Source organism: Mesoplodon densirostris, chromosome 5 (assembly GCF_025265405.1).
Source record: "Mesoplodon densirostris isolate mMesDen1 chromosome 5, mMesDen1 primary haplotype, whole genome shotgun sequence".
In the NCBI taxonomy this organism is placed as follows: Eukaryota; Metazoa; Chordata; class Mammalia; order Artiodactyla; family Ziphiidae; genus Mesoplodon; species Mesoplodon densirostris.
The window spans coordinates 11,006,974-11,028,959 of NC_082665.1; positions in this window are offsets into that span (position 1 = coordinate 11,006,974).

A 21,986-nucleotide genomic window follows, 5' to 3' on the forward strand; every position below is an offset into this window, starting at 1 on the left:
AGAACCAGGCTGTAACAGAACAGGCAAAGATTCACAGGAAAGGATATTAGAAACCATCACTAAATGAATAAAAAAGGACTAAACATACACTAAAGCTCAAAAGCAAGAGAATAATTTTTCTGAGCCTACAGACAGTGGATAATCAAGTCAGTTCTCTCTTGGATACCTTATGTAAAAGTATTCAGAAGGTTGCTTAGTTTCTGTGAAATGAGGTGTACCTTCCGAAATTTCATTTCCAAACTTAAATTTGAACCTGGAATAAAATTTAATTCCTCACTCTCCATGCTATGCATCTGTTGGAAAAAAAATTTGAAACCAATTTTCTATTGTACAGCAAAATCAATGCCAATTCATCCTGATGTTTCTAATCAACATGTCTTATTTTCTTCTCTGTTCCCATAACTTATAATTATTTGTGGTACTCTCCAAACAAACTCTTCTGTTCTTCTGCTTAGTGCCTCCTTCTGGCTTGCGATTTATATATGTGGAAGTAATTTGAGGCTGGAGATCACCAATCTATTACTAAGCAATTTTGGGGGTCTTCAAGACCCCCCAGACATTTAAAAATATAGATCTCTGTCTCTTGGTCTCTCATAGTTCAGGTACAGTGTTTTAAAGAAAAGGTTAAATCCTTAATCAGAAGGTAAACACAGAGCCATACAATTTCTTAATTTGGGTTTTGAGAAAACTAATCATTGTCTTAGTGCCACCACTGTTCCCTGCTAAAATAATTTCCACAAATGCTGGAGGACTAAAATATTTGATTCTTGCTCAGAAATCTCATCCAATAATTTGACATTGGCACACTCCCACCTGGGCCTTCAGCACGAGGCTGCTTCTTACCCAGCCTCTGCCATTCCCCCACTCTTGGTCACTTTGGGGTTGTGTAAAATATATGGGCATATTTTCAGCTTGAAAATATTGTTATAATTACTGAGGCTTGAGTTTTGGAGAGCAAACTTCTTAAGTGGGCATCAGCCCGTGGAACTTCTTGAGAAACCAGCCAATCTTCATGTACCTAAAATACTGGGGGCAGAGTTGGTCTGACACTAAAAGTTACGTCCATGGCAATCTCCTCCAAATTGAGGGGTGGTGTTTAGGAACTACCACCTAAAGATTTATTTACCCACTTGGGAGATGTCAGGCTTAGCAGATGGACTCACCACTGGAAGGAGGGGCAAATGGAACCTGGTAAGGAGGAAAGGAAAGCTAGGTGCTGGGAGCCATATCAGAAATGACTTTGAGGTAAGAAGGAAGCAGGTGGAGAGCGGGGATGGGGTTTTAGGAAAAGAACATTCTCCAAAAATGGAACCATTGGGGTGTAAGACTATGAGGAGAGTGTTAAAGGATGCTACATCCCTTCTCTTAATTCAGGCCACCCAAAGACCTTTGAGAAGGAGTAAGCTTTGTCAGTCACCCCAAAATGTAGACACACTAAGCCACCCCTTCCCCATATCCTTTCTCCATTATTTTCTTCTGCAGATGGAAGTGATTTATAAAGAGAAGTTTTACAGAGAAGTGTTTTAATGCATAGACTATAATTACAGGGAAATCTAATGTGGAAAGCCACTTTATCAAAGAAGGCAAAGACAGCACAAGTAGCTTAACTTGAGCAACACTTGCTCTGTGTCACCTTCAAAAGGGTTTCTTGGAGTCTGACTGGCTGGAGCTGACAGCAGGGTAGATATCCCACCAGGATGTACCCAGAAGGCATAGCAACCATAGTCCATTTTCATTGGTTGAAACCAGTCATTAAATATTTGTATTATTGCTATTGTGGCTTCACAGTCTCTTTGAAATGGCGAGGCTTGAAACAAAAGAAAATAAAATGAAGGGCATTTGAGTTCCAGGAAGTTGAGTTGAAGCCCTGTTCCACTACTAACAGTAGAAACTTAAGTTTCAGATTCTTTCTTTCCCCCTTCCTCTTACCCCCAGTGATACATAACATCTCAGGTAACTTGAACAGTGTCAACCAAAAACCTCCTGAACTGAGTGCCAACAGCCTCTCTTGTCCATTGGTCATTTTTCAAGCACTTTTCAAAAAGAAACCAATAAACATCAATCCAGTGGGGGACATGTCTCCAGAGGCCTTTCCCTTTAAGATAAATTTTCTTAAGTCAACATTTAGATCCCTTTGTTAGCCCACACGGGGCATTGAAGTTGGCAAGGCATTGCTACTCTCATAAAATATACAATGTCATTAATAAGGAGATAATGTAGCTTCCTCTTATGTCTGTTGAGGTATCAATTCTTAACCAGGCATCCAGTTCCCCTTTATATCTTTGCCCTTTCAAGTCTGATAAGGATTGCTCATCAATTATGTACTCCTCCCTCCCAGGGGGGACTCCATTGCCTCCAAGCCCAGAGAAAAATTCGCTACCTGAGATGGGCAGAGATCTCTGTGTTCCCAGGTTAGTTTCTTCCATGTTCTCAAAGAAAATTTTAAAAGTTCAAATTCACAGCCCATTTGCATTATATGGTGATTTGTATTTTAAGGTGATGTTCCCATATGATGTTCGTATGTATTTGTGTAAAAAGCCCTTAGATTTCTGGATATAAAAACTTATAAATGCAGGATGTCTGTCTTCACATTTTGAAAGACTTTCTTATTAAAGGGGCATTGGATTTCATCTCTGTTGCTACAGAAAAAAAGAAATGAAACCAAAGAGCAGAGTCTACAGGAATATAATTCTTTTCAAAAATAAGAATTTTCCTTAATAGTTTAAGGTGTTAAAAATGGAACCACTTGCTTCAGGACAGTGGGGCCAGTTGCTGGAAGAAGACACCCCTACCACAGTATTGCAAGAGACTGGAGGCCATTCATGAGGGAAGTAAAATAGGGGTTCAGCACCAAATGTCTATATGGTACCTTCCAACTCAAAAGCCACTGGGAACTCCTAACTGTGAGGGGTCTTTTGATGGTACCAGGAATCGCTCCACTCTCTGGAACACAGCATACTCAGTATCACACTTTCTTTCATTTGCTCAAGTCTTCCTTTACCTCCCTTAGTACAGTTTTATAGTTTATTATTTTATTTGTATAAATACTTGTTTTTTTTTGTTTGGTTTGGTTTCAGCTTTCTGAGATTTAAAAGTTACAGTAAAATAAAGGAATAAGTTAAACTTCCATATTCCCACAATTTAGAATCAACAAATGTTAACTTTTTTTGTCATATCTACTTTTTGTCAATTTTTAGGAAGAGAAGAAGAAGGAAGAAAGGAAGGAATGAGAGGGGGAGGAGAGGGGAGGGGTGAGTCGAGGATGAATGTTAGCTAATGTCCCCTAAGCCACCAACCCCCCCACCCACTCCTCCCCACATTCCCCTGGAGACTAAAGTTGTCATGTATCATTCCATTTCATTAAAAAATTTTTTTCTAGGTAGATGTGCATCCATTAAAACACACACACACACACACACACACACACATACACATTGTATGGTTTTGTTTTTTAACTACATATATAAGTACATTATCTGCATATATCCCATAAATCTGCATCTTGCTTTTTATATTCTACCTTGGGTTCTTAACATCTGTTAATGTTGATGTATATCAGCTCTCTTTATTATTTTTTAAATTGTTTTATGGTATTTCATCATAGGAAAATACCACATTTTGTTTGTTTATTCCTATATTGAGGGATATTTCAGTCATTTCCTTTTTTTCTGCTGTTGCAAACAATGCTGTAACAGAACCATTGCATATAGGATGCTTATGAAACTTCTCAGGAGGTTGTCTACTGTGTATCTCAAAGCATAATTTCTAAGACACAGGGCAAGTACATTTTCCTAAATGCACCAAACTTCTCTCCAAGATGTCTTAACCAATTCATATTTCCAGAAACAATTTACCACTTCCCCTACATCCTTGCCAGCAGTTGTGATAGCTTGACTACTTAATCTTACAAATACAATGGCTGGAAAATGGTCTCTCTTTGTTCTTTTTATTTGCCTTCTCTGAGTTTCAGCATCTTTTGTTTGTTTGTTTTTCTTATTTGTTGACCATTCACATTTCCTCTTTGGATAATTCATTTTTTTCTACTTTCATTTTCCTTATTATGTGTTTTGTATACTAATTCCTAGTCTATTAAATATGTCTCCCAGTCTGTTTTTTCACCTTTTGCCAACAGAAGTTTATAGGCTTTTTTGTAGAGAGTTTTAAAATTTGAAGCAGTTGAATATATCTATCTTTTTCTTTATTGTTTGGGTTTTATAAATTCTTCTTTTAAGGTTTTCTCTAAAATCATATAGATGTTGTCCTTTATTTTCTTTAATAATTTTTCACATGTAGATCTATAATCCATCTGGTGTATGTGTAAAGTGTATGGTTTGAGGTAGGGATCTAATTGCATTTATTCTGCTCTTCCCCCTCGCCCCACGCCCCACTTCCTAACCTCATGAGATTTTTCTGAGATAGTTCCTGCCACTCCAGAGTTGGCCTGTCCCTGTCTTCATGTAATTTTCTCTGGAACACATTTTCTTGTCCGTCAGGTGACAAGTTGATACAGTTCCAATTGGTTCACAGTGTGGTACACTTGAGCATATCAAAAGTGGAATGAAGCATGGAATTATAGACAGAGGTCTGCACATGTCACTCAAGTAGTGTGCACAGGCTTATCTGCCTGGTGGGCACAGACCCTCTCCCACGTGTACTCAGTGTAGATGTTATGGACTGACATATGTTCCTCCACCAAATTCATATTTGAAGCCCTAACCCCTGGTACCTCAGAATGTGACTAGAAATGGAGCTTTTATAAAGGTAATCAAGTTAAAATTTTCATAAAATTTAAAGGTAAAGTTTAAGGCAAAATTATCTTTAAGTAATTTTAGGGTGGGTCCTAATGTAATCTGACCAGTGTCCTCATAAGAAGAGGAAATTTGGACACAAAGAGACACCAGGGATGTGTGTGCACAGAACAAAGACCATGTGAGGACACAAGGAGAAGGTGGCCATCTGCAAGCCAAGGAGAGAGGCCTCAGGAGAAACCAACCTGCCAGCCCCTCGCACTTGGACTTCCAGCCTCCAGAACTGTGAGAAAATACATTTCTGTTGTTTAAGGCACCCAGTCTGTGGTACTTTGTTTTGACAGTCCTAGAAAACTAATACGGTAGGATAATCCCCCACAAAGATGAATGAAGATCCTTGTAATTAGATACAGATAGATTTAAACTTCTCAACATGGATTTTTCATTTAGCATACTGAAAAGTATGTGAACAATTGATACCATAAGCTCACCCAAACAAAAGAATGAAGCCAAGGAAATTGTGTGACGGCCCAGATGAAGCAGTACTTTATTTGTCAATAAGTCAGTCCTCCTTCAAGCTACCATGCAGGATCTGACCAATCACAATAGATGTATTAGTTTCTTATTGCAGCCAAAACAAATTGACACAAACTTAGTGGCTGAGAACTAATATTTTATCTCGCAGTTGAGAAATCTGAAAATCCGAAAATCAAGGCAAGGCTTCATTCCTTCTGGAGGCTGTAGAAGAGAAGATATGTCCTTACCTTTTCCAGGTTCTAGAGGTCACCTAGATTCCTTGGCTTGTAGCCCCTTCCTCCATCTTCAAATTACATCACTCCAACTTTTGTTCCTGTCCTCACAGCTCCTTTTCAGACTCTGACTCTCCTGTCTCTCTCTTACAAGGACCTTTGTAACTACACTAGACCCACGCAATCCAGAATAAAGTCCTCATCTCAAAATCCTCAACTTGATCACATCTACACAGTCCCTTGTGCCATGTCAGGTAACATATTCACCATGTTCCAAGATGTGAACATCTTTGGGAGCCATTATTCTGTCTGTCAACCACAGTTGCAAAACAGTTCAGTAAAACAATTTTAAAAGAAAATAATTCTATTATGTTCAAAAGGAGAGGATTTTAAAAGAATGGAAGTATTGAAAGCCTTCCTGCTTTTTAACTCAACAGAAGAGTTTTTAAACTAACTTTTTAAACTATTAGTACCAGACATTTTTCAAAATCGTTTTTAAGTTCTTGTTATACTAAAATTGCGTTGTTTCACTTGATTTTTTGTTTGGTTTGAGCCCTCTGTTGAGCTTTTTTCCACATCCAGTTGGATTCCATCTGCCAACGAGCACATGGACCTGTTTCTACTTAGAAGATCCTCTTCCATGTGCAGCCTCGAGGCAGAAGTGTCCCGAACTACTGAAAATGCCTTCCTACCCTGGATTTCTCTAGGCAGCTTATGCAACGCTGAGTCAAGCTCCAAGTCAGGAGGACAAAGCTGCGGGGCTGGAGAGAGACAAATGCTCCTCTGGCCCAACATGATCCAGTTCCTTCCGGCCTCCTGTTACTGACCCCCTCAGGCAGCTTCAAGCAGCATGTTCTTGCCACCAAAGACCTCCAGTGTCATGTGGGGGACTTGAGTGTCATCCACTGACAACACTGAATTACAGCCTGCCTTGGGCATTGAAGAAGGGTGAGTGGGAAAGCCCCCTGCAGGCAGACGGGGATGAACACGTGTATGCATCTGCCAGAAACCTATGGCGAGTTTCATATGCTGGCAGAGCTCATGCAGCTGAGAGAGGAAGGAGGACTGATGGTTCTGGAAGGCTGTTGCACTCCCAGGGGACATGTGTTAGAACAATTCATGCCCCAGGCGATTGAGAGAACAGAGCATGTTTTTCAGCAGCTATTGCTTGTTTTCCAGAATGGCAAGCTGCCCTGATCATCTGTGTCTCTGTAGTGGATAGAGTCTGCAAGTGTGTGCCACATAGGTGTGCGTCTGCATGTGTCTGTCAGTCTGCCTATGTCTGTGCATTTGCTCTTGTATATGCTAGTTTCTCCATGTATAAGTCCTGCTTTTTACTAGAACCAAGAGCTGCCAGAGGTGGAATCTTCTAACTGCCCTTTCAGTCTCTCTCATCTCTCTTTGATGCTCCCAGAGGTGCAGGCTTTTGACCGACACACCAGCCTTCCCCAAAAGCCGCCCCTGCAGCACTTGGGAAGGCAGGAAATGCCCAGTGGCCTCAATGCCTTTCCTGCTCCCCCTCATGACTCTTTGGGGGGAAGTCCCAGGCCTGTGGAGGAAGGTCCAAGCCCCAAAATGCCACTGACCCTCCCAAGGCCCACGCTCACTCCCTCAGCCAGGCAGGGACACCCAGAGGTGCAGGCACTTTGGCCTAGACCCTGTGTGTGACTGGGTGGGCTGTTTTTCTCAGGAGGTAAGAGCTACTCCGAAGAAGAAGCTGAGGTATGAACTCATTACATTTTGCAGGCTCTTTTTTCTTTTTTTAATTAATAAACTTTATTTTTTGAGCAGTTTTAGGCTCACCGAAAAATTGAGCAGAAAGTTCGGAGAGTTGCCATATATCCCCGTCCACACACACACACAAACACACACTCCTATACACACACGCACACACACACACACACACACACAGCCTCCCCCACTATCAACATCCCCCACCAGACTGGTGCATTTGTTACATTCAATGAACCGAAATTGACATACCATCATCACCCAAAGTCCACAGTTTACATAAGGTTTGCTCTTGGTGTTGTATATTCTACAGGTTTGGAAAAATGCATGACATATCCACCAAAATAGTATCACTGCCCATTATATACAGAATAGTTTCACTGTGCTAAAAATCCTCTGTGCTTTGATTGTTCACCTGTCTCTCCCCTCTAACCCCTGGCATCCCCTATCTCCACAGTTTTTCCTTTTCCACCATGTTATATAGTTGGAATCATATAGTATTACTCTTTTCAGATTGGCTTATTTCACTCAGTAGCATGCATTTAAGATTTCTCCTTGTCTTTTCATGGCTTGATAGCTCATTTATTTTTATTGCTGAGTAATATTCCATTGTCTGGATATACCAGTTTGTCTGTAAAGTTCACCTACTTGGTTGCTTCCAAGTTTGGGCAATTATGAATAAAGCTGTTGTAAACATCCTCGTGTAGGGTTTTTGCATAGGTATGTTTTTTCAACTCCTTTGGCTAAATACTATGGAGCTTGACTGTTGGATCATATGATGAGTATGTTTAGTTCTGCAAGAAACTGGCAAAGTGTGCAGACTCTTTTTAAATGTACAATTTCTGCCTAACTTTATTTTTCACAAAGCTATTTATTAATATGTAGTAGGCGCTTGAAATCCTCATGGGATGACACTTTTGATTCTTCCAGAATTCCCCAACTCAAGAATGTGGAAAATTTGTACAGGCTCCTGGCATCTTCCCGAATCACATGTCCACTGGGGATTGTGTTTCCTGCACATCCATGCACACCACAATCTAACTGCCTCTTTGACTTTTACAAAATGTCTAGCTTTTACTTGGTGACCATTTTTTTACACACAAGAAAATTACTTTCGGTTGTTCTATACTTTCAAGAGAATTACTTTGTAGCATTAGGTCAAGGAGAGGAGATCAACCCACCATCCTTGGATGAGGATGCTGGTGACCAGCTAAGGATATTCATGAAGCCACATGATCTGTCCCCAGTACAAGCCTCACTGCGTAGTTTGTTCATATCAGTGCCTCAGCAAAATGACAAAGTGCAACTTGCTGTAGTCCTTCTGAATCGTTCAGGGAAACTCAAAACTTCAAAGCATAGGTCCACAAATCCAGTACAACTTCTTTTTCAAAAGGTCTTATGAAACAGATTCCTACCAGCAGTGCAAGAGTGTACTGCTGGTGGGAATGTGAATTGGTACAGCCACTATGGAGAACAGTATGGAGGTTCCTTAAAAAACTAAAAATAGAACTACCATATGACCCAGCAATCCCACTACTAGGCATATACCCTGAGAAAACCATAATTCAAAAAGAGACATGTACCAAAATGTTCATTGCAGCTCTATTCACAATAGCCCGGAGATGGAAACAACCTAAGTGTCCATCATCGGATGAATGGATAAAGAAGATGTGGCACATATATACAATGGAATATTACTCAGCCATAAAAAGAAACGAAACTGAGCTATTTGTAATGAGGTGGATAGACCTAGAGTCTGTCATACAGAGTGAAGTAACTCAGAAAGAGAAAGACAAATACCGTATGCTAACACATATATATGGAATTTAAGGAAAAAAATGTCATGAAGAACCTAGGGGTAAAACAGGAATAAAGACACAGACCTACTTGAGAATGGACTTGAGGATATGGGGAGGGGGAAGGGTAAGCTGGGACAAAGCGAAAGAGAGGCATGGACATATATACACTACCAAACGTAAGGTAGATAGCTAGTGGGAAGCAGCCGCAGAGCACAGGGAGATCAACTCGGTGCTTTGTGACCGCTTGGAGGGGTGGGATAGGGAGGGTGGGAGGGAGGGAGACGCAAGAGGGAAGGGATGTGGGAACAGATGTATATGTATGACTGATTCACTTTGTTATAAAGCAGAAACTAATTAAAAAAAAAAAAAGAAACAGGTTCACATGAGTAACCTGGTCTAATCTGAGGAATATTTCACTGGTCTGTCCTCACATTGCACAGTTAGCGTAATGACAGTATAACATTAAGACTGCTGAGAACAATAAAAAAAACCACGGATCCATTCATTGTAAAAAATGAATTGAGTCCCAGTTCTGTTGGTTTCTCCACTGAGGGAAGTGGAAATTGGAAGTAGTTACCTATCAATGTCCCTGGCAATATGGTGACAGCTCTCCTAAATAGACCACTTAACAATGCTGGAGATGATATGAATTAAAATGATGTTTGTAAAGCACAGCTGAAAAAGCATCAGAACAAGAGATTCCTAGGAGGTCAGAAACCTTGAGAAAGCATGAAGCCATGAAGCAGAGCTAAAGTGGAGGCAACAGTTTCCTATGGGGTCACAGGCCAGTTCTTGGTGGCCTAACTCAGGTTATAAGGGGTTGTGAAGGCACTAGGGACAGCAGGGTGATGCCTGGGATGCCCTCACATAAAGCCAAGACCACCAAAGGGCAACCCCCTGAAAACTGAACCAGGGTAAAACAGGGGCCTGGAAGAGAATGTTCTTTCTCCTCCTTGGCTCTGGGTGGACCTGGAAAGAATTGTCCCCTGTGAATTTCTAATAGCAAGCCAAAATTCATACAACGTGGGAAGCTCTACCTCTGTTAGAGGTAGGTAGAAAGTATAAAAGTGGTTAAGAGACATGGAGGATAAAGTGAGAATATCTAACATGTTTCCAGATCAGAGTTTCACAAACAGATAACAGAAACAATGTGGAAGAGGCAATCTTTCAAAAGATAATAAGTATGAATTTTACAGAACCAATGAAAGCTATCAATCCTCAGATTCAGAAAGCCTTAAGAGCAACAAACTAGACACATAAAAAGAAATTCTCTCTTACATGCATTGGTAGTGAAACTGGGCAACAGGATTCAGCACATTATGGCCCATGGGTCAAATCCTGCCTGCCATCTAAATAAAGTTTTATTGGAACACAGCCATGCCATTTGTTTACACATTGTTTATGGCTGTTTTCACGCTACAATGGCAGAGTTGAGTAGTTGCAACAGAGACTGTGTGGATGGCAAAGCTAGAAATATTTATTATATGTTCCTTTCCTGAAAATGTTTGCCTACCCTTGTTGTAGAACATTAAAGGAAAGAGAAGATATTAAGTGATTATTTAAATTTATGGAGAGTTAGCACAACTAGAATTTTATCTCACAACTCTTCACTAAGGATTCTCAAAGTTGGTCCTAAAACAAGGGCCAGCAACATCAGCATCACCTGGAAGCTTGTCAAAAATGCAACTTTTTGAGCCCCACAAGTTGTCTAAAAGACTCCAATGCATGCTAAGTTTGAGAACCACTGCTCTTGACTAATTTACTAGACCAGAGGTTCCCAGCCCTGGCTGTACTTATTTTTTGGGGTTTTTTTTTTTGGCCGCACCGCACAGTATGCAGGATCTTAGTTTCCTGACCAAGGATCAAACCCGTGCCCCTGCAGTGGAAACATGCAGTCTTAACCACTGGACCACCAGGGAAGTCCCCCTGGCTGTACTTTAGAATCACCTGGGAGTTTGTAAAAAATATCACTGCCTGGCCTCACCCCCAAAGACTCCCACTTAATAGGTCTGGAATGAGGCCTGGGTATTAGCATTTTATCAAAGCTCCCTTGGTGAGTCCAGTCTCCATTCAGGTGAGAACCACTGCATTATAGACTGCTGCCTTCCTTGTTTTATTACTGGTGAAGTAGACACGGAGAAAATTTGACAAACTCCCAAAGCTTTGTCCGTGTAGTGTATGGTATTCCTGACTATGCAGACAAAATAAGAACACTTGGGGTGGGGAGGACTGTTTTGCTGTCTTATTCGAACCACCTAAATAAGCCAGAGTTAAGTCTTGCCCTCTCTTCCTTTCATCTCTCTCGGTAGAGGAACTATTAAAAAGTGAAATGACCAAATGTCGAGCCGTGTGAGTGGGTGCAGGGTCAAGCTTCACGAGCCCTCAGTTCTGTTGTAAACAATTTTAGAATAATGAAGGGTTTTGGTAATGCCCAACTACACCAACAAGGGAAGGAACTGAGGAGAAGGACCTGAGATTCGATGAGTTAAGAAACCAAGGAGTCTTCTGTAGGTACGTGGGATGGGGAAAGTGGGAGATGGAGCATTCATGCTAAAGTTCTCACAGACGTAGGGGCTAGAAGAGGACGATTGACAACTTCTTCTCTATTCAACCCTGACAACATTGACTTCTGCTGAAGGACACACCTTCTGGACATGATGTCGACTGAAAGCCTGCCCCACCTGTACCCACCAACTTTACATTGTCACAGCAAGGTTAGCCCTCTGGAAGGCAAGCCACAACCTAAGAACTAGATGGCATCAAATCACCACCATCTTCTTAGCTTTTAGGTGAAAGGAGCTATTTGGATCAAGAGCTTCTCTGACAGAGGATAGTGCAATTCAGAGAGAAAGGAAAATGGATTGACATTCCCAAGCTTGGCAAAATTCCATTTGCATAAAAAGGAATGCTGAGAATTTATCAAAATTTTCACTTAAAATTTCAAAATAGCATAATGTTGAACCATCATGAAAACAAGTGGTTTTTATAATAGGAAAGCCCACAAAATGGCCACAGTAATTTGCATCTTCATGGTTTACAGGCAAGAAGTCTTCAACTGGAGTTGAGGGAGAAGTAAAATAAACAGCTAGGGTTCTTTTAACCACTCACCAAGATACTTATGCACTTAAGAGACTGATGCTGGAAACCACATTCTCATCTACTCTGAGTTTCCACCCATTCCCTTGGAGCTATATCTGGTGGACATTATTGTAATGCCACTGTGAATATTTGTTTAAAGCTCACCACATATTTATGGGGAACAGATTTGTTTCCCCCACGGAAACCTTGGATGAGGCAACTTAGAAAAAAGATTTTAATGATTAAGGCTTGGGCAGCAGGGGGAATGAGAGATTTGGGAGAAAACCAGAACCAGAAGACAAGCAGACCCCCAGGGTCAGGGGAAGCCATGGCAAAGTTTCCTCTTGGGGTCTCCACATCAGGAGTCAAACTCAAGTCCAGGAGGACAAGGAACCTGAGTTCATATAGCTGACCTGAAATTAAGTGTTTGGGGTCTAAGGCAAAGTTCAGGACAGCTGCAGGAATTGTATGGGTCATGCAAGGTTAGGGTTGGGAAAGGGCCAGTGTGGGGAGCAGGGTAAAAGGAGAGTTTGAAGGTGGGTAAGGAACTTCCTTGCACAAGGCCTGGTCAGGTAGAAGCTGGGGTTGGTTTCCAAGGATCATTGCTGCCAGGGGAGGCCAGTTGCCAGGAAACCTGTCCCTGGGAGACTAGGTACTTGCCTTGACAACTCCAGCAGGAGTCTGTTCTCTCTGGAGTCCATGGTCAGGGACCTGGAGTTCTCTTAGACTGTTTCTCAAGCACTGGTACATCCTCAAGGCATCTGATGAATACCTGATGGGGAGGAAGACAGGCACAGACTGGGGGTGGGTTACACAAAGCAGTGGACACCGTGGAGATGTGGCCACAGGGACTGGCAATTCATTTCCAGAAGTGTATTCCCTGGGAGGCTGGAATACAGACTGACAAGGTTCAAGGTTCTCACCCTGGCTGGGCATTAGAATGATACAAGGAGTTTTAAAAAAAAAAAAAAACAAAAAAAACATTGCAATGTCCTGGCCCTATGCCCAGAGATTCTGACTTCATTGGTCTGGGGAGGGTCTCTGGGATTGATATCTTTGAAACATTCTCTGGGTGATTCTAAGGCTCAGTCCAGGCTGGGGTAGAGGAAGGTGGGGATGGGAAATAGATGACCACTCCTGCACTTGTTACCCACTCTCTCCCTTCTCTTTCTGTGGAAACGCCATCCTGTGAAAGTCTAGTATTTGACAACCTTTGAGTTTTTATTCATGCTGCCTCTGGAAAAAAAAATAACCTTTGGGTTTATTTATTACTTTTCCACTAAATTACTTTAAAATGGGAATTTTTAAAGAAGTGTTTTATTTATTTAACAATGACTAATCACTATGTACAAAGTATTGTTCTCCGAGGGAGAGGCGCAAAGTGACAGGAGGAGACAGGAGCAGGGAGCAGAAATGTTCAGAGCCCATTCGGGGATGCCTGTGTTCTCACCTGCCCACAGATGTGCGGGAGGAGCTGCATCGATCTCAGCCTCATCCAAGATGTCACCCCATATGTTGAAGGTGGATGTCTCCCCAGGGACTGAACTGTTTGATAATAAGCCACAGGAATGGGCGCCATCAGAAATGTTGTTGCTCCAGAGCAGAACTGGAATGACAATGCAAGGAACTCACATCTTTGCCCTGGGTTTGGGCTCCTCAACAAGATACACTTTTGAAGATCTCTAGGGTGCAGACCAGCTGGCCTTTCCCAAGCAACAACTCTTCCTGGATAAATTTCCTTTGTCCGCGACCTCCAAGCCCAGATGGGAAATATCCACAAGTTTCCTCCTCCACCAGATGCTTCATAACCTTGGCTGAAATACGGAAGCACATGATCACAACCCCTCCAGCTACAAAACCCCTGTCTGCTGTTCCGGGGACTTTAGGCTCACCTGAGTTTTCTCTATTGATCAGGGATACCCAAGGTGACTCCTAAGTCATCCAGAGTGAAAGAAGTCAGACAGAGAAAGACAAATACTGTATGACATCACTTATGTGAGGAATCTAAAAAGGTGGAACTGGGGGCTTCCCTGGTGGCACAGTGGTTAAGAATCTGCCTGCCAATGCAGGGGACACGGGTTCGAGACTTGGTCCAGGAAGACCCCACATACCACAGAACAACTAAGCCCATGAGCCACAACTACTAAGCCTGCACTCTAGAGCCCGCGAGCCACAACTACTGAGCCTGAGTGCCACAACTACTGAAGCCTGCATGCCTAGAGCCTGTGCTCTGCAACAAGAGAAACCACCACAATGAGAAGCCTGCGTGACGCAACGAAGAGTAGCCCCGGCCCACCGCAACTAGAGAAAAGCCAGCGTGCAGGAACAAAGACCCAACGCAGCCAAAAATAAAAATAAATAAATAAATTTATAAAAAAAATAAAAAGGCGGAACTTGCAGAAACAGAAAGTAGAAAGGTGGTTACCAGCTCTTGGGTGCTGGGGTGAATAGGGAGATGTTAGTCAAAGTGTGCAAACTTCCAGGTAGAAGATGATTAAGTTCTGGAAATCTAATGTACAGCAGGATGATTATAGTTAATAATACTGTATTGTATACTTGAAAGTTGCTAAGAGAGTAGATCTTAAATGTTCTCACCACAAAAATGTAATGTTAATTATGTGACATGATGGAGTTGTTAGCTAACTATGGTGGTAATCATTTTGTACTATATAAACATATCAAATCAAAGCTGTACACCTTACACAGTTTTTTTATGCCAATTATATCTCAATAAAGCTGGAAATATAATCTTAAAATATAGGTGTCTATTGAAAATATCAGGAAATGTTCTTAAGAATCCTCCTATTCTACGCTCAGTGTCACCAAATCTATTTGTTGTAATTCTGTCCCAGTTGTACAGTTGGCCCTTTATATTTTCGTATGTGTCTTCTGGTTTTTGAGTCAAATGGATATGCATTTCTATATTTTTTAATCAGTGGAATTAAGATATATTAAGGTTGAAGAAATGGAATTAATTTTTATGCTTTGTATGATTTATTAAAAATTTCCCATTTTCAACCGTTGGTAAATAAGTATCAGCATTCTTGTTTTGATAGATCAGGGAAATTAAATAAGTCACCCAAGGTCACAGAGCTAGTCAGTGGAAGAGCTACAGTTCAAACAGAGTTAATTTGGTTATTTATACATTAAGTGAATTTTTCTCTGCTTGTTCAAAAGTAAGCCAAAATAAGTATTTAATTGATTTGTTTTCTTTTATATTGAGGGCTCTATTTTGTTGGTTAGTTTGACTATTCTTCCTTTATTCCTTTATTTAAACAAAATTTCTTGTGGACTGTGGTTGGCAGAATAATGGCCTCCCAAAACTGTCCACATCCTAATCCTGGGAACCTATAAAAATGTTGCCTAGATGGTAAAAGGGACTTTGCAGATGTGATTACATTAAGGATCTTGAGATAAGGAGATCCTCCAGGATAATCTGGGTGAGCCCAATATAATCACAAGGGTCCCTATAAGAGGTTGGCAGAAGGATCAGAATGAGAGAGAGAGAGAAACGACATAAGGACGGAAGCAGAGTAGAAGTAATGCACTTTGAAGGTGGAGGAAGGCTCCATGAGCCAAGGTAGGTAGATGGTCTATGGATGCTGGAAAAGGCAAGGAAACATATTCTCCCCTGGGGCCTCCAGAAGGAAGGCAGCCCTGCCAACACCTTGATTTTAGCCTAGCAAAACCAATTTCAGATTTCTGAGCTCTTGAAGTGTAAGGCAATACATTTGTGTTGTTTTAAGCCACTAATTTGTGATAACTTGTTACAGCAGCAACAGGAAACTAATACACTCCCCTCCCCTCCCCATCTACACTACGATCTTTTGTTCTTTGACCTAGCCAGCTCCACATTCCACCCCAGGAAAATGTAACTTTTAGGTGTGTAGTGAGCTCACTTTTCCCCTTTACTTTTTCACAGTGTCCTAGATCCTAAACACAACAGTCTTGTTGTTTGGGGCTGGGGCCATGTACAGGGGACTTGGATATTTTCTTGGAATTCCTGGCTTTGGGTTGTACTTGGTGGATCAGGCCAAGTTGTGGGAGGTCCCAATCCTGGCGGATACTTAGGGGAGATCTCTCTCCTCTTCTTCCCCTGCTCCAAGACACACCACCCACACTGGCTGGCTGAATTGTATCTGAGTGTTTGTGCAAAGTTCTGGAATGCAGAACTGTTCCAACCACAGAGGTGGTCAGACCCCCCAGATCCTCCCATTACTGCTACCATTCCATACTTTCTTTGCATTCCTTCATTTATTCATTCATTCATTTATTCAAGTGACACTAAATAGCCACCTTCCAGGGCCCACTGCTGTGGTAGGTACTGGGATAAAACACTGAACAGACACAGCCTGTGTCTCTGTGCAGCAGGGCGATGGATGGTAAGAGTGCGGTCAGTGTGTGCTAAGAGAGATGTATGGTCCCAGACGAGGGCGATCCACACTGCTGAGAGCTGGTCGGAGTTGGTCTCAAACACAGCCTCTGGGAGGGTGGGACCCTTGAGCTAGGTCTTGAGGATCAATAGGGCTCAACAAGCAGGCAGGGAAGAATGTGGGAAGGTGTTGAAGGCAGAAAGTAAGCGCTGCAGCTCTAGAGGCTGGATGTCCTGGACTGGCTTGGCCCAGCTCAGCAATGCAAGTAGTTTGGTGTGGCCACAGCAAAGGGTATAAAGGCAAGTGGAAAAGAGGAGGTGGAGAGGGGGGCCCAGCCCCTTGGAGACTAACAAGAATGTCAAGGGCAGCATTTGTAAAACGGAAGCCTATTTTCCTGCACGTTTGAATTGCACAGCCATGACCCATTTGTTGGATGGTGAAATCGTCTGAGAGTATCTCATCACTGGATGATGGATGCTTGTTGGCTGATTTAACTAATTCAAGGGTTATGTGTGGGATTGTTTCAGGGTTGGTGTACAGTTAAAGAGGGAAGACGGGGCAGCATAATGGTTAGACCGTGGGCTTTGGTGTAGATAAACATGGGCTCTGACTTTCTATCTGTTTCACTTTGGGCCAGTTAAATAACCCTCTGTGCCTGAATTTTCCCCAGTGAGGTTCAAAGGTTGGAGTGAAGATTAAATCCAATAATGCATCTAAAGTGTTCAGCCTTCTACCGAGAATAGAATCAGTGCTCATAAATCATAGTTGTTTATTATCATGTCCCTTTATGTCAATTTAACAATGTGTCACTCTATTTTCCTACCAGAGGAAGATAAGAGGAAGCTGCCAATGGCTTCAAGAAGGGATTTTAATAAGAAGCTGTGAAGAGAATGACAGACAAGCCAGAAATACAAATCCTACATTATAAGAAGATTCAGGTTGAAAGCAGATGGGATTAACTGAACTGTTAGAAGATTTTAAATTAATTAGGGAAAAGTTTCACGATTCTAGAACAACAGACCTTTCTGTAGTTCCCATCAGGGAAACCAAGACCACAATGGCAGGAATTTGGAGGAAAGATGGTGTTAAGTCATTTTCTGAAAGAACCTTAACTGAGGAAAGTGGGGAAAAAAGAGGAGGACAGACTTTTGACATGACCTTCATGTTTGGCCATCAGGGGAATCTGGGCTCTAGTCCTTTGAGGGCAGGGCTTTTTCTTGGATGTCTGTACCTACAGAGTGTCTGCCACATGGTGGGGAACCCATAAGTGTTGAATGGGTGAAGGAAACATTACTAGTTATTTCTTCTTAACCAGCTTCCCTTCCAGTTCAGGCATTATTCACATTTTAATTTGGCACAGGTAAGCCAGTAGATGGCTTGAAATAAAAATGACAACTTCTTGTCCCTAGTTAGAAACCCATCTACCATTCAAATTCCTCAAATCGCTCAGACACTTCGTTTTCACTTACTATCCTGTCAGCACCCGGTAATGCCAAGATCACATGTGGTCACATGCTTGACAGAGTTTCGTAAACTGAATTAAACATCGTCGCTCGTGTCCCATAGAATATGGACTGACAGTGAAATGGTACTTAAAATATATCTTTAATGAGAGACAGGTGATTAATAGACTTTTATTATTTTTGCAAGTCTTAACTTTATATTTTGTGAAACAACAAAAATTTAGAGATGTTATTTTACTGGCTGCCATGGATTTTTAAAAGTGACTGCCCAAATATGAGAGAACTGAACAGAAGATGTGAGTGTCTGCACTTACTGGGTCTGGACACTCATTGTTCAATCCTTTATACCAACCATGACGAAGTTTTTCTTGAAATTGCGCTAGTAAGCTTCTTTTTTCCTGATTTAACAGAATTTTCTTGCAATCTAATCAGAACACACTGACTTTTTAATATTTTTAATAAATAGATTAAAAACTCACTGAAATATTTTCTCTGGAAGATTTTTGAACAGGTTAAAAATGTTTCCATTTTCAATATGCAGGTATGAGTTTTTATAGCTAACACATCATTTTCAGCAATGGTACTGCGTAGTAATGAAATATTTCCGAATGTCTGTTTTCAAAATGCTTTTTCCATAGCATAATTTACTCTTGAGAATCAGATCAGTAATGTTCTTATTCAAAGTTAAAATGTCAAATCTACCTTTACAGATTATGTTTATTTATTACTTCAAAAATATCTGCCAGCTAGCAAACCACTGGCAGCCACATGCCTCAGAAACTGTGAATTTGCAACACCAATCTTATGGTAAAACACTGGATACCCTGGCTCTAAGTTGGAAAACCTTTTAAAGTATTTTATAAAAGATAACCAGGAAATCTCTGTATGATAAAAAAACATGTTCACAATTACTTCTGCTTCCATTACAAAATACCAGAAAGAGTCCTGCATAATTTAAAGTTTTTTGTGCGTGTTTTATTACTACATTTTTTTTGGAAGTTAGCTTCATCCATGTCATCTTCTAAAACTTTGTGCCCTCCAGCGACAACTTCTTCCTAATGATAGGTTCCCTGTGAGTGGAGTAGTAAACAAAAATCACCCTTGGATCTATCTTTGTAAGGTTACCCTGGGTTTCCTTTTATATTCTGGCCAAATTGGCTGTCACATCAAGGGTTACACTAACACCATTTTCTCATAGAACATTATTCTTATAACAGAAGTCACTTAGCATTAAAAGTATCTTCTCCAGTCCATCTTTCTTTTAGAGGTTCACAAAGAAAGAAGTCCTGGATGTATTTTACCACTGAGCAGAGTTAGCGAATTCCATAGGCTAAGACATGTCACAAACATCTGTACTTCAACCCAACTGTGTAGTAAAGCTCCCACATTGTTTCATTTCTCCTAGGACTTGTTTCTTCACATCTTCAGTGATGTTTTTCAAGGCATCTTCCAGAAGTATTTGCTGACAAAGGAATGCATTTTAGTTCAGTCATCAATTTGTGTTCCATGCATTATTTTCGAGCTGTTGTCACCACAACAGGAATAACAAGTATTTCCTTCATAGTATGTAGCTTTCCCCCCATTTACCATTAAATGCAAAACTTACTATTAAATGCGAAACTTAAACTTTGGAAGTCTCTTAAGGGGCTTCCAAACATTTATTGTCAAATTTATTGTGATTTTTGTAAAGCACTGGAGTGAGTAGTGAACAGCTCTGAGCATTTTAAAAAATGTAGAAATTTACTGTCATATTATGGATAATACCTTTTTCAATGTTTGCAAATAGTTAGCTTCATACCAGCTTTAGTGATAACCCAAGTTGCAATGTGCATTTACTTGAGCTGCATTGCTAATGGTAGATGATATATATTCATATTTCAAGCAGCTTTTTCGGTCATGTCAATTTGTGTGTGTGTGTATGTGACTTGTTGCCAGGACTGAGTAGATTATCATTGTTTTGCCTCATAATGTGACCAAGAAAGAGCTTGCATCAGGAGAAGTGTCAGCCCTGACATCTCTCCAATGGTTCACCACTGTTTTCGTTATTAGTATTATCTGCAACCAGTAATTTCTCTACAGGTTCTTTAAAGCCCACTTGTCCACTTTGTGGGTGTTGGTTTTGTTGAAATAAGATGATAGAAACTGTAAACCCACTTACCTAAGCTCATATAATTTGCATTTGTCATATTGCCCTGAACTCAAGTTAATGGATTCAGGGGTTACTCCATCACCAACTGAAGTTCACGTGAGCGAGAAACAGACTTTCAATGATGTCAAGCCACTAATATTTTAGGTATCTGTGACAGCAGCCAGTGTTCACTTAATTAATACATTTCCTTTGTGTGAGACATTTTGACAGATGTTGTAAGGGCTGCAAAGATAAATAGACATCCCTGAGTTCAAGACTATAACTAAGACATGCATGCAGGTAATCATATTATGAATCAGTCCAGAGCACAGGCACCATGAGAGTAGCCCAAATTAAGCCCGATGGGAGTTTAAGTAAAGAGAACAACCTTTTCAGTTAGTGTGGTTAGAAAATGTTCCCTGGAGGAGATCATATTTGTGCCAGACTTTGGGGGAGAGATAAGATTTCAGTAGACAGAGCTGAGAAGAGGTCTTCTCAAAGAAGAGAGATGTGTGTCTCCTGGTGGCACTTTAAATGTCAAGCTAAGGTGTTTGGACTTGATCCTGTAGGCAATGAAGAGCCAATGAGGAATTCTGAGTCGGGGAAGGTGCAGTCCCATTGATGCGTTAGGGAGATGACTCTGGGAACAGTGAAGAGGGTCTAAGACTTCCCTGGTGGTCCAGTGGTTAAGACTCTGTGCTCCCAGTATAGGGGGCCTGGGTCCAATCCCTGGTCAGGGAACTAGATCCCACATGCATGCCACAACTAAGAGTTCACATGCCACAACTAAGGAGCCAGTGAGGTGCAACTAAGGAGCCCACCTGCCTCAACTTGAACCCAGTGCAACCAAATAAATAAATAAATATTGGAAAAAAAAACAAAGGTCTAGAGGAAGCACAGGAAAACCTGTGTATTTTTGAGACTGATTAAGAGGCAACCACAATGGTGAGACTCGAGTCACCACTTCAAAGCTCAGGCTGTGTGGTCAGCAGACTTGTGTGTGAATCCTGGCTCTTCCATTTGTCAACTATACTGACCTTGAGTTACTTAATCAACTAAGCCTCCGTTTCCCCATTTCAAAAAAGGACTAATAATAGAAGGCGCTTCATAGATTTATGTGAAGGTTGAGATAACGCATATAACGCATGCAGCAGAGTGCCTAGCAAATAATAAACACTTAACAGTCACTATTATTTGTATTCCCAATGTGAGATTATAAGGACCTGAAATGGGCTTGTTGCAGTGATAACAGAAATGAAGGGCTGAATTCAACATACATGCAAGTAAGGCAGATAAATCCAAAATGACTCAGAAATTTGGTCTCAGTTACTTGGGAGAATGTTCTCCCACTGGAAGGACTGATTGGTTTCATGCAGTTAAAAAAAAAAGAGAGCATTTTTAGATAAGCCAAGTTTGAGGTGTGAAGGGAAAGCCAGAGACATTTGTAGACAGGGATGAAGAAGGCAGTAATTTAAAGAGAAGGAGAAAAAACTTTTAATGGAATAAATTGTTGGAGAAAGATTCCAAATGAGAAAGGAGTTGTGACTGAGACATCATTTAGGGTCTTATCTGTAGCGAGATGAAGACACATGCCCTGCTCCCCTTCCTCTGAGATAAAAGAGAATGAGAAGGAAAAGGGAAGAAAAACTCTAGAAAAGCTATGATACCTAGAACAGAAAAATTGAGGTTGCTGGTGGTATGTGGCCTTGGCTTTTTTGGAAAAGCTGGTGGTGTGTAGGGTGGAAGTGGGGACAGATATGTCAGCACAGGAAGCAATTAGCAGTCAACACTCACCATCTCCAAATCCTGTCCACTGAAGACCCTGGGCTCAGTGATCTGCAGAGAGAATTTTTAAGGGACATTGTTTTTATGGGGATTGTTGAGTGACAAACTTCCCTGGCCCTGCCGGAGGTTTAT